The sequence below is a fragment of the Phasianus colchicus genome, chromosome 3 (genome assembly GCF_987193195.1).
Source record: "Phasianus colchicus chromosome 3, bPhaCol1.hap1.1, whole genome shotgun sequence".
NCBI lineage: Eukaryota > Metazoa > Chordata > Aves > Galliformes > Phasianidae > Phasianus > Phasianus colchicus.
Window position 1 is genome coordinate 57335246 of NC_143438.1, and position 11572 is coordinate 57346817.

At 40.1% G+C, this 11572-nt stretch overlaps 1 long non-coding RNA gene across 1 annotated transcript; it reads right to left on the reverse strand.

Annotated features, from left to right (window-relative positions):
* Positions 1-78: 78 nt before the first annotated feature.
* Positions 79-7440, reverse strand: LOC149918604 (uncharacterized). The gene is made up of 3 exons (XR_016465186.1): positions 7320-7440; positions 2294-2368; positions 79-1792 (listed from the first exon to the last, which is right to left on the reverse strand). It is a non-coding gene; the product is annotated as an uncharacterized LOC149918604 (long non-coding RNA).
* Between the last annotated feature and the right edge of the window lie 4132 nt (positions 7441-11572).

Consider the following 11572-nt stretch of genomic DNA (forward strand, 5'->3'; position numbering starts at 1 on the left):
GATTGCTTATCTACATGATGAAAAGGTAAAGTTTCGCCTTAAAGATACCTTTTTCAGGACTGTCAAATTGCCATTTTCCATGGTTTGGGGTTGGAGCATACTCAAGTAGAATTGTCTATCTTGATTCAAGTCCAGAAATTGAACTACTTTCATCTGTGTCAGATGAAGATGCCTCCCTTATGCCACACATAATTTCTGGACCAAATTGTGAGTGCTGGTAAAACTCCAGGGCCGTACTGGACCTGGTGTGGCTGGTGCAGGGTGTGTTATACCACTATGTGCGTGTTCAAAGGATTCCAAGTTCATTCCAAGTTCACAGAAATAAGTTGGAGTGACTTTGTAAGAGCTTTGCCTTGTCTATACTCATGCTACTTAAGTGTCCTGCAACTGTTAATTGTTTTCAAGGGTGTCTCTTTATTTTGGCCAACATGAATTCCCGTAAAGCTCTTGGTGTTTGCTATCGAGTAGATAGTGGTGCTGCTAGTGGAGCCATATAATCAGGTGCACAATTAATTGTTTTATAAGCCTCATGGAAAGCTGTGGTAGTCTTTACTACATTAATGTTGGCTTCACCTTTTAATTTTGATTATCAGTATGTCACAACAAATGAGGATTAAGTAAACAGAATAAGGGTTGGTCTAAGCTAGATAAATGCAACTGCACAGTGACTAGGACACCCAGCCTTGCCTCAGCACAGAACAACAACCTGACTTGCTCAAGCCATATTCTTTCAAAAGCACTCTTCTTATTCTTTTATTTTTATTTTTTTTTATAAGAGCACTCAAAATGTATTAAATGTTTGATGTTAAATCATTAATTATTCCCCACCTACTGCAGCTGTTCAACTGAAGTAGTGTAATACGCTAGCAATACGACCTTCGCTCAGACAGGAATACCTGCTGTGTGTGTCTGCAATGCCAAAGTTCAGCTGCTCACTGTGGATGTAGGTGACTAAATCAGCTCTTGCGAGTAGCTGATGTTTGTGAGTGGTAGAAGTGCTGTATGCCCCTCATCATGGAAAAGTCTGCCAGTCTCTGTTATACAGAGTTATGACAATGAAGGTGCAAAGGGCTTAAAACCATATTTCCCACCTTCTCAGGAGAATGCTCCAAATATCTTTTTAAATTCCTTTATCAAATCTGCAGAGCCTTGAATGATGTGGGACAAAAGGGTTCCTCTTGCCCTATGTACCTAGTCCTGCTGGTGCCCACCCTCACTGCACATTATGGAAATGAATGACAGTAGCATCACCTCTTTGAAGCAACATCTGCCAAGGTTGCTGTACTTTATTTAACTCACTGCTCTGCTGATGGAATTGGCACACTGTGGTCCTCTCTGACTACTCGGGTGTTCAGGTTATTGGTGCCAAAGAGGTTATTGCATGCAATTGCTGGGAGTGGCAGCTGAAGGCTCCCTTGAGTAAGCAAGCAGCATTGGCTGAGCTTCCCTCTGCCTCCAGAGCTGGTTTGCTTTAACTGGAACCGTGAAATGAAAGAAACAGAAGGTGTGAGTAATTCTAGTGTGATACAGAAGCACTAAAGCATGAGCTCAAATATTGGGTACGTGTCTAAGTGTTGTAAACCAGGCTCTCATTTAGCACCTTCATGTTTTCTGATCCTTCCATTAGGATATTATTTGGTAATGCACAAGCTATAAAGTTGATACACAAAGAACAGAGATATCAGTATTTCATACTTCCCTATGTATCTGCACTGTATGTTCCTTATAGTAACTCTGCTTCTAAGTGGTTCCCACATTCCAAGTGGAAGCATCTCAGAAGGGACTTATCTCTCTCCTCTCTGTAAAAAAAAAAAAAAAAAAAAAAAAAAGATTGTGAGTGGTTAGTTAGGGAGTCTGGGCCAAACACCATTTATAAGGCTGTCAGAATGGATTTAAAGGGAGATGATGAAAAAAAAAAAAAAAGTAATTCATAATAATCTAATTTTGAGTGGTTAATAGAATAAGGCATTTTTCTACCATTTGGAACTTGAAAAACTTTTTTCCTAATGAAGAGTAATGCAAGGTTTCTGACATGAAAATACAAGAGGCTCAGCAGGGAAGCAGAATTAGCAAAAGAGATCAGGTCTGCAGCGATGCTGGGAAATGAAGCAGTGCTGTTGATGGCCAGCTAACAAGAAGAAAAGTTAGCAAGTTTTTAATTAATTGAGTGTATACAAAAGCAGTGGGTGGGAGAGTGTGTTCTAATAAGGGAATAAGCGGGGACTGAAGGAGAAACTGGAATGGGAGCAGCAGGCTATAACCACTCAAAGAGCTAATTTAAAACTCCACATACTGTAAGGAAAACTCCAGGTGAGGCTGTGATGAGTTCTTCAGCTGGGCTTTTTTCAGAAAGTCAGTGAGGTAGGCACTATGTGTGAAACAAATGGTAGGGGAGAAGTAAACAAGAAGGGTGAAAGAGTCATAATGATTCTGTGTCAAACTTAGACCTTACTCATCTGCTTTTTTGAATTTTCAAAGTTCTGGAGGAAGTGAGGAACAGAACTTTTAACGTATTCTAATGCACTCTACAACAGGTGGCCACCAGTTCTCTGAGTGTTCAGTCTCATTCCATACTTATGCCATTGTAAGCTACTGTTAAAAAGGTAACTTGCTCTTTCCCCCCTACCTCCCCCAGTCCTTTCATTACTTTGTTTCCTATTGGCCGGGATGAAATAATTTCTACACAGTAATCTCTTAGATACCAGCTAAGTTGATTACTAAGCATCGGGGGTTTTTTGCCTCTCAATGAGAAGTACCATCTTATTCTCTCAAAGAAATGTTGTGAAAATAAGAATATGCTTCTGCATCTTGATGGTCAAATTTGGATTGCATGTATCCCAGAGGTTGAGATAATGCTGCAAAAGGTTTTGAGAGGAGTAAAGGGCACTGCCTTAATTGGTGGCCTGTAAATTGAAGAAAAATGCAGGATTCGTGCTTTTAGATTTTAACTTCTCTTTTTTTTCCATCACTTTGTAATTGCTAAGCTCTTTGGCTGAACAGAAAATCAACAGGTAGAAGCTGTGGTGAAACCATTTTATCAGGGAAAATGTCAATTCATTAACAGTGATTACAACAAACATTGAACAACATTCACAGGAGTATTCTGCCTCAGATAAAGTTTCACAGTGTACCCCCGGTTACTTCAGGAGAGTACCAAACCTGCTTTCTGAGGAAGCAGAGTTTAAAACACCCTTGCATTTGCCAGTTTTGGTTCAGATTCAAATGTCAGTTTCCCAATTCTACAGATTCAGATTTTTGTAGTCCTCTTAATAGTTCATTTAAATGGAACAGTTACAGAACCACAGAATCACAGGGGCTGGAAGGGACCTCAAGAGATCATGGAGTCCAATGCTGCTCCTATAGCAGGCATGTGGTATCACAGCAACAGAGCGACAGTATACAGAATCTCACATTTTAAAATACATTTAATCAAAAACAGGTCATGCAGGTTAGCATCCAGATGAGTCTTGAATATCTCCAGAGAAGGAGATTCCTCAACCTCTCTGGGCAACCTGATCCGTGCTCCATCACCCTTACCATAAAGAAGTTCTTCTGCATGTTAGTATGGAACATCTCATGCTGAAGTTTCAGACTGTTACTTCTTGTCCTGCTCCTTGTCACAGCCCCTACCTCCCTAACTTTCTATCAGAACACACCACTGAGAAGAGCCTGGCCTCATCCAGTCACCTTGAAGGATTCAGGCCTGATTTCCACCAGGTGGTTTTCACATGCAGAATGTGCCTTGGAGGTACACACACTATGTGGTATACATGATGCTACATGCAGTGCAAGTATTGCTATTATGTTGTAAAATTCTGATGAAAACCAAAAGGATGATTTGCATGCAAGACGTGGATGTCTTGTGTGCTCTTCTAACAGCTACTGACCTATGTAGTGCTATGTTGATCATAAGGAAAAAATTGAATTACAGCAGGAAAAAAAACCTACACAGTTCTTTTAGACACATTTCCCAACACTTTCATAAGTTATACTACATTTCAGCGTATGTTAATTACAATATTTCCACATTATTTTGTTACATCTGTTTACTTGCATTTGTTTGAAATGCATCCACTGCATTTGTATATTTTTTTCTGCAATAAGTTGGTGTATTCACATGTATTATATATAAGTTTCAGATTTAAAACATTCGATGTTTTTACACTTCATTTCTGGCTTTAGTGCCTATACCCAGTTTTTATGCCTGCAACTGAACGTCATGTCATTAGATGACAGAGATGTATGTGGTATCACAGCAACAGAGAGCGACAGTATACAGAATCTCACATTTTAAAATACATCTACACCAATGAAGTCTGTGAAGAAATGAAGTTTGTCCAGGAGATCTTTACTGCCCATTAACCCTAAGGAAAATAACTCATTGCTGCTTTGGTAGTCCTTTCTCTTGCATTGTATTTTATACTAGAAAACCTTAAAAAACAGTGCTAAATGAAAAGATTTTTCCACAGCTGGTTTTGAATAGCCATGGGAGATTTTGATTTTTGTGATCTGTTTTCCAGACATCACTTGTCTAAGTGTGAAACATCACCCACAGAGAATCCTGCCACATGAGCTCAATAGTGGAGGCAGGAATTTTTGCCCTCTTGGTTACTTTTGAATATGATCTTAGTACACACTGTAGCATTTTTCATATATCCAAATACTAAGTATGTTCCTTACGTTTTCTCAAATGGCCACATTTCATATTGCTCATTTAATTTCTGAAATATTTTTCTGTACTAGAGTTGAAATCTATAATGTGTTAATTCCATACCTCAAAGCCAAACTAAACGATTTTTAAAAAGCTTTACTGTTGCCCATTTAACTTCCTGTAGCTGAAGGATAGTTCCACTAACGTTATTTTCCTCAGCCTGCTTCCCTTTCCTTGAAAACTGTGGTTGGACAAAACACGATCACTGACTCTGTTTATAGATTCCTTCTAAAATATAAGGATTTGGGATAGTGCTTCTGGTTTACAGCATATCTTTGACTTTGTTTCAAAATCTGTCAGGCTGACATAATTGCTTACTTTTGAAACCCAAAGCAACAGTGTCCACATTAGAGAAATAGCTCTGAGATCACTGTGAAGAATATAAGAAAAACATGAGAAGTAAAACAGCAGTTTTTCAGGGAAGAAATGGGTAACAAAACAGAAAACAATAAGCAGGCCATGTCTTAAATCCATAGTGCATGGATGTCCTGAACTCCAAGAGAATGCTAATTTCTCTGCATCCTAACCCTGCATTTTGGGAAGGACCTAATAAAAACTTGAAAGGTATGCAGAAGACTGATAAGGATGGTTAAAGTATGCCATAGCTTTTACTTAAGAGACTTTTTAACAGCTCAAAAGAGAGTAGAGAAGTGATGAATCTGATAGAAAATTATAAAATCTCCAGTGATATGGATGACATGAATTATAATAAATATGTAGCCTTCGTAAGTGATCATCATCCTCACATTTTAAATGAAACAAAAGGAATCACCCTTTCACTTAGCAGCTTAGTCCTGGAAACCTCTTTCCAGAAATTCAGCAATCAGCTACTTGATGGATGAGCATTTGTCATTTTATAAAGTGATTGTGGAGAATATTCTTATTTTTCAAAGCAGCCATTTAAAGAAAGAAGTATGTCCTTCCAAAAACCTAAGTTACACAGTTGATTTGACACGGCAGATTCTTTACAGTACTGTCTGCAAAATACTTCTTTATGGAAGGGCAGCCATTCGGTGTTAGACAAATATCTAATTAGCCTAGTATTTCATTTATTGGGTAATCTGCAGCATGTACTTAGAAAAATAGTATAAGAACAGACAAAACATATAAGGGATATTTCCTCAGTGCACACAGACTCATTCAGCTCAGGGACTTCAGAAGCCACAAAAAATAGATTTGTACGTATTGGTCCCAGTGGTTAAATGGAGAAAAGTCAGCTGACATGCTCACACATTACAGCACCTTCTGAATAATTACTGAAACACTGATTCTCTGCTTTTTGAGTTCTGGATAAACTGTGCGAATTTCTGGGGGGTGGGGGTGGGGGGCGGAAGGGGGGGGGGAGACCATTTGTATGTAAAGTGTGTCCAAATTAGTCTCAGAGTTTATCATATTTACCTATTTTAAAGGTATGAGAGTACAGAGACACCATATTTATACTGTGGCAATCAAAGGAAGTGACTAATTGTTGCAGCTACCACTGAAGTGGAAAGCAATTTAGATTAAGCTATTTGTTGCATTTGAAACTGTGATCCACAGATGGTGTAATCTGTGGATTATGTGTGTCACAGAGGTAACTAAAATGGGAAACCTCTTCTCACTGGACTTAAATTTGCTGCAGCAAACGTAGCACATGTAGCTTCAATGGAAAGTTTCTAGGTATCTGAAGCTGAGATGGGAAAAAATGCATTTAGAATGCATGATCAGTGAGGAAGGTGGGAAAAGCTCCCCAATGTATTTAGCAGAGACATCTTTATTATCATTATTTTTAAATAAAGAGGTCATTTAAGGAAAACATTCATCTTGAGAGAAGAAATTCTACAGGGCAGCTTGTGCAGTTTTGTCCCAATGCTTTGCAGTTAGAAGCAACCAAAACCAAATCTGAGATCTGAAGATTCAGTTCTTATTTTCATGTTGTGCGCATTTGTTTATTTGCACTTCCAAATAGTTCTGGGTGTGGCTTTGCTTGTTTACAGAGGTTTGGTGGCCTGCCTTTTTATTTGGCACAAAGTAGAGTGAGAAAACAGCAGTCAAGGCGCAGTGAAAGAGATGGCCCAGCTACCGCTCTCATGTTCCGTGCCTCACCTATGGAAGACCGAAGACCCCCAAGAAACAAAAAGCCGTGTGATGTTCTGTAAAACTCAGGTAACGTAGGAGGTGGTTTGCACAAGGATTTATGGTGAGAATGGTGCACTGCCATAATGCCTGCTGAGAACAAATGCCCAAAAACATGGCCACGGGATGCAGGCACGCTAATTCTCTAGCAGCTCTTACTCTCCCAAATGCATGCGAGGTGGTCATAGACATTCTAAGCTTAAGAAATGATTCTAAAAATCGATCTCTTTTGTACCAGAGCTTCCTCCACTGGGTGCCAGCTGTGGAGAATCTTCTCATTAGAGCTACTGCTTGGCATTGCCCTCATTGGGAACGGGGACTGAGGAAGCACTCTTGGGTTTTTTTGGTTGTTATTGTCGGTTTTTTTGGTTTTTTTGGTTTTTTTTTTTTTTTTTTTTTTTTTTTTTTTGAGCTACACCCTTACAAAACTCGCTCCCCTCCCTCTGTCTGGTGTATATCAGAACCTTCACATTTAGGAAACATATCAACGTACACCCCACCCTGCGCAGCCCGGCAGCAGAGCCGCAACCACCCTCCCCCCTCACGGGTGACGGCCGTGACGCGCCCCGCTAACGGCTCTCCCAGCGGCCTCCGCGGCGGACACGGCGCCTTTCAGCCCCGGCGCTGCTGGGAAATGTAGTGCGCGCGGGGCGCCCGGACGTGCCGGCTGAGCGGCCGGCGGCGCTCGCGGGGCGCGTTTGTTTACGCCTCGGGTGTCGGTCCTGTTCGCGAGGAGCTGCTGAACTGAGCAGGGGAAGGCAGCTCGGAGTGGTGGAGACGAGATTCTCGGCTCTTCTGACCATTCCCGCGTTGTGAATTACCACCGCTAGCATTCCTAAAGCTTAACAGCGCTTTCTACTTGGTTAACTTTACTGTTGCTTTACTATTTCTTACTATTCTCTTCAACTTCTTGATTTCACCTCTTTTAAATCTCAAAATCAATACTTTCCTTGCCAGTTGCTTTGCTAAATATCGTCTGAAACTTCAGAAACCTAAAGAAGTACTTTCTATAGAGAAGGTTGCACAGACACTTCAGTATCAGGTGAAGGAAGTGTGTGGGAGATTAGAAAAGGCTGGTGGCAGATCAGTTTCCAGTAGGGCAAAGCCAGAAAACCTCTTAAGTGTCAGAGATATAAAATATGCCAGAGTCCCTTGTTAACGACCCACAGGGCCTGCTTCTTTCTTTGTTCCTTTTGTTAGAACTGGAAAACGGACAGGAGGACTTCTGCTGCGAACACATGCAGCCCCTTCGAGTCTCAGCAAGGAAGGGAAACAGCAGTAGTTAAAGCAGGAAGAACAAAGCACAATGAAACCTGCTTTGCCAACCTGAATTACGCAGGTCAGGATTGCAGTACAAGAGAACTTTCTGCTGCGTGGGCCCGAACAGGATCTGGGGAGGAGAAGAACGGTAGCAGCAACTTTTTACTGGCACCAGTCCTTGATTTCTTATCATTAGAACTGGAAAAGGGCCTGAAAGATGCCAGCCATTTAGTTAAGTTACTGTAACTTGCTGAAAGATTACTGTTAAGTGCGAAGCTCCTCTAATAAGAAACTATGGGAGCACCTTGCCCACAGGCTGAATTCTTTCTAAACCTGTACAATTAAGGACACTACTCTTCATGCATCCTGCCAAACATTCAAATATTGAAATCTGTCTCCACACAATTTTGCTAGTTGTTTTTGTCCAAGTCTTCATTATTTCTGTTTCTGTTGTATTTCACTTCCATAGCACTGTTTCTGTGTGTAAAAAAAAACATGAATGATGTTTGGGTAGTAGGAGGTGAAGTGCTGCAGAGCAATTTATCCCAGTGCTTGCTTGCTTTGTGTTTTTAGAGAAACAGACCTGTGTTTCTTCATCTGCCACATATTTGTCAGGCCATCATGATGTTCATGTGTGATAGGAAAGGAAATCCATTAGGTTTTATTTCATGTGCTTCCCTGAAACCTGTCTGTATGTTTGGCAGTCTTGCTTTGCTATGTGGAAAACTGAACTGTAAATACTTTGAAACCAGCTCTAGTCTTTTTAAACATTCCTCTGAAGCCTTTAGCACATTCCCTAGTGACATTTATAATACTGAATGTTATTTCCTAGTGGCACTATAGTGGAAAAAAGAAATCATAGCTTTCTGAGTGCTGTGATTCAGATGTAGTTGCTGTTTGAAGAGGTGATAGTCATTAGGTGTTGCTGGAAATCACAAATGACTATCTTTCAACAGCACGTGCTGGATGGAGGCACGGAAAACAGCAGATGAATCACATTTCATGCACATTACCAGCAGTTCAGCAAACAATGAAAGTGAGGGAATGAGGAATATGTTGAAAAGTCTAGTTTTCATCTCATGTCTGTACATTTAGACTTATTTCCTTGTTGTATGAATGGACCATAAGAAGTTTAAACCTGGAAACAGGCTTCAGATTTCATAGATAATGTGATTCACAAAACAATCTAATTTTAAAGTTTTATTTGTAGTAGCATAGAGGAATTTCCTCCATACTTTAAATATTATAATTAAACCTCTTATGACTGTGAAATCACATGTAGAAAACTGACACAGTGAAGGGCATAGTACTACCTCAGCAGCTGTGCCAGCAGTTGTCTATCATAAACAACTGAACCTGTGCTGTCTAGTTTTCAGTTCCAGTGTCCAGACTGTTAATTAGTCTTTCCAGTGGCCGTTAATTGCCCATATGTTCTCAACATTTTATCACTGGTACTTCTTTGCAGAAATTTCTTCTTTACTTTGGTTCCTCCTGTTTCTTCTTCATTGATGTATGCTATGAACTTCACTTGTGTGCTCTGCCACCTCCTGCATAGATGTAATGATGCATTCTTTCATTTGTTGAGGACAGGTAGCAAACGGGATTACCACGAGTAAACGTGTGTGAAGTGGAGTAGGCACTTTGTTAAGCATGAAGAATTACTACGAGGAGTTCCTTGTGAAGATTTAAGATCCTTGTACAAGTGCTGAGCACAAGTACTTTACACAAAATGAATAATAGATGTATCCATTAAAACTTCTCCCATTTCTGCGTGTCTTTCTGCTCAAGTTTAACTTTGTCTATTTCACAGTACTTAGAATTGTTGCAGGTCAAAACTGAAGGTGCCTGAAGTTTATCTGGGAGTTTATTTTCCAATATTTCACATCAATTTCTAATACATTCATATTGCTTCCTTAGGGAAAAATGTACATATTTTACTCTCTTCAGAATAGTTCACATAGGGAAAATGTAAACTGGTTAGGCATACTACCTTTATAGCAAACAAGAATACCATGCATAAGCTCTTAAACCAGAAAAACAGGGTCAGCAGTGCATTAAAGTCTTATGAGAGATAAATTGTCTTATTTTTTTCTGAATGTAATTGCTGCACAAAAGAAGAGAAGCTTGCATGCAGAAGGGTGAAGAGGAAGCAGATGATCTTGTGATTTGAAAAGCTTGACCATTAGCTCTATAATCCTACTGGTTTCACTGCAGAAAAATGTGTTAACACATTGTCAAGATTGCTTTGTAATGTCCCATACTCTTTCAGGATGTGCATTTAAGTAACACTGAGAACTGGAGGGTGAGGAATTAAGGTACTTTCTAATGCAACCTTAGCTCTGCTTCCTGAAACTGGTAATAATCACTTGGAATTATCTCCTGGTATCCAGCTGTGTCCCCTGTGTTAGGTAATGCTAATTTGAGGGGTTGAGGGATTAGTTGAGGCAGCGTGAGAGAGCTGTTATTGGGAAATGAGATGATTCCCTGTGGAATCCAGAATTGCCACAGCCAAGTATTATGGTGTATGTCTGTGGACTCCTGTGGTCTTGTAGGAGCTGCTGTTCTACATTGAAGAGTGGGCTGTGGGGGTTTCTGGTGGGCCTGTGAAAGTATAGCTTTGTGTAAAAGTAATGTGGCTGAGAATAAAATATCTGGTTGTAAAATCTAGTAGAGGTAGGGTTACTTCTGGGCACCAGCTTGAATGTTTGAGTACGCAACTGTGTGGGACACTTTGGTTTGATATTTCTCATGTAAACACGTGTATAGATGTAGAAATGAGATAGAATCAGACTCAGAGACGTAATTTTAGAACAGTATGCATAATCTTTAAAGTCAAAATATATTTATGTGAATTAAAGTACAATGTTCAAATAAAGCAGAGCTAAGGTGATTTTGGTGTGTATCTTAAGAAAATATTGTCTGACTGCAGAAGTGTGAGTGACACAGAGCACAATGTACAGTTGGTAAATGATTCTGGTTTGATCCCTCCCCTCTCTGTAGGCGTTGCTATCGTGGAACTGGGACAATGGTCATGCTTTGAAATAGCTATAATATTTTAGGGTCAGTGAAAGAAGTTAAAAAAACTTGCTCTATTTCTGACAAATCCTGACAGTGTACTGGGGATATCCCTCTCCTTTTCACTTGTGTGCTCACATTTGTCCGAGATACATTGTGCCATTGTGCACAATGTGTGGTAGCGTTCACAAATCGCTCTCTTTAATTCCCATTAAACTGTACCCATTTAACATTAATTCCCACTGTAATTAGTGGGAATAAGCATTGAAGTTCTAAGTCTGTAAAAGCTGGTGCTTTCCATCTCACATCTTCTGTTGCGGGACACATACCACTGATATCAGTTTGGTTTTGATTTCAGTAGTTGTAGGCTACCTGCAGTACCAATGGGTTGTAGCCAGGCCCAGCTGTCCTCAGGCATTCCTCAGGATCACATATTTTTATGAAGGGGTAATTAGCTTGTTTGTTTGTCTT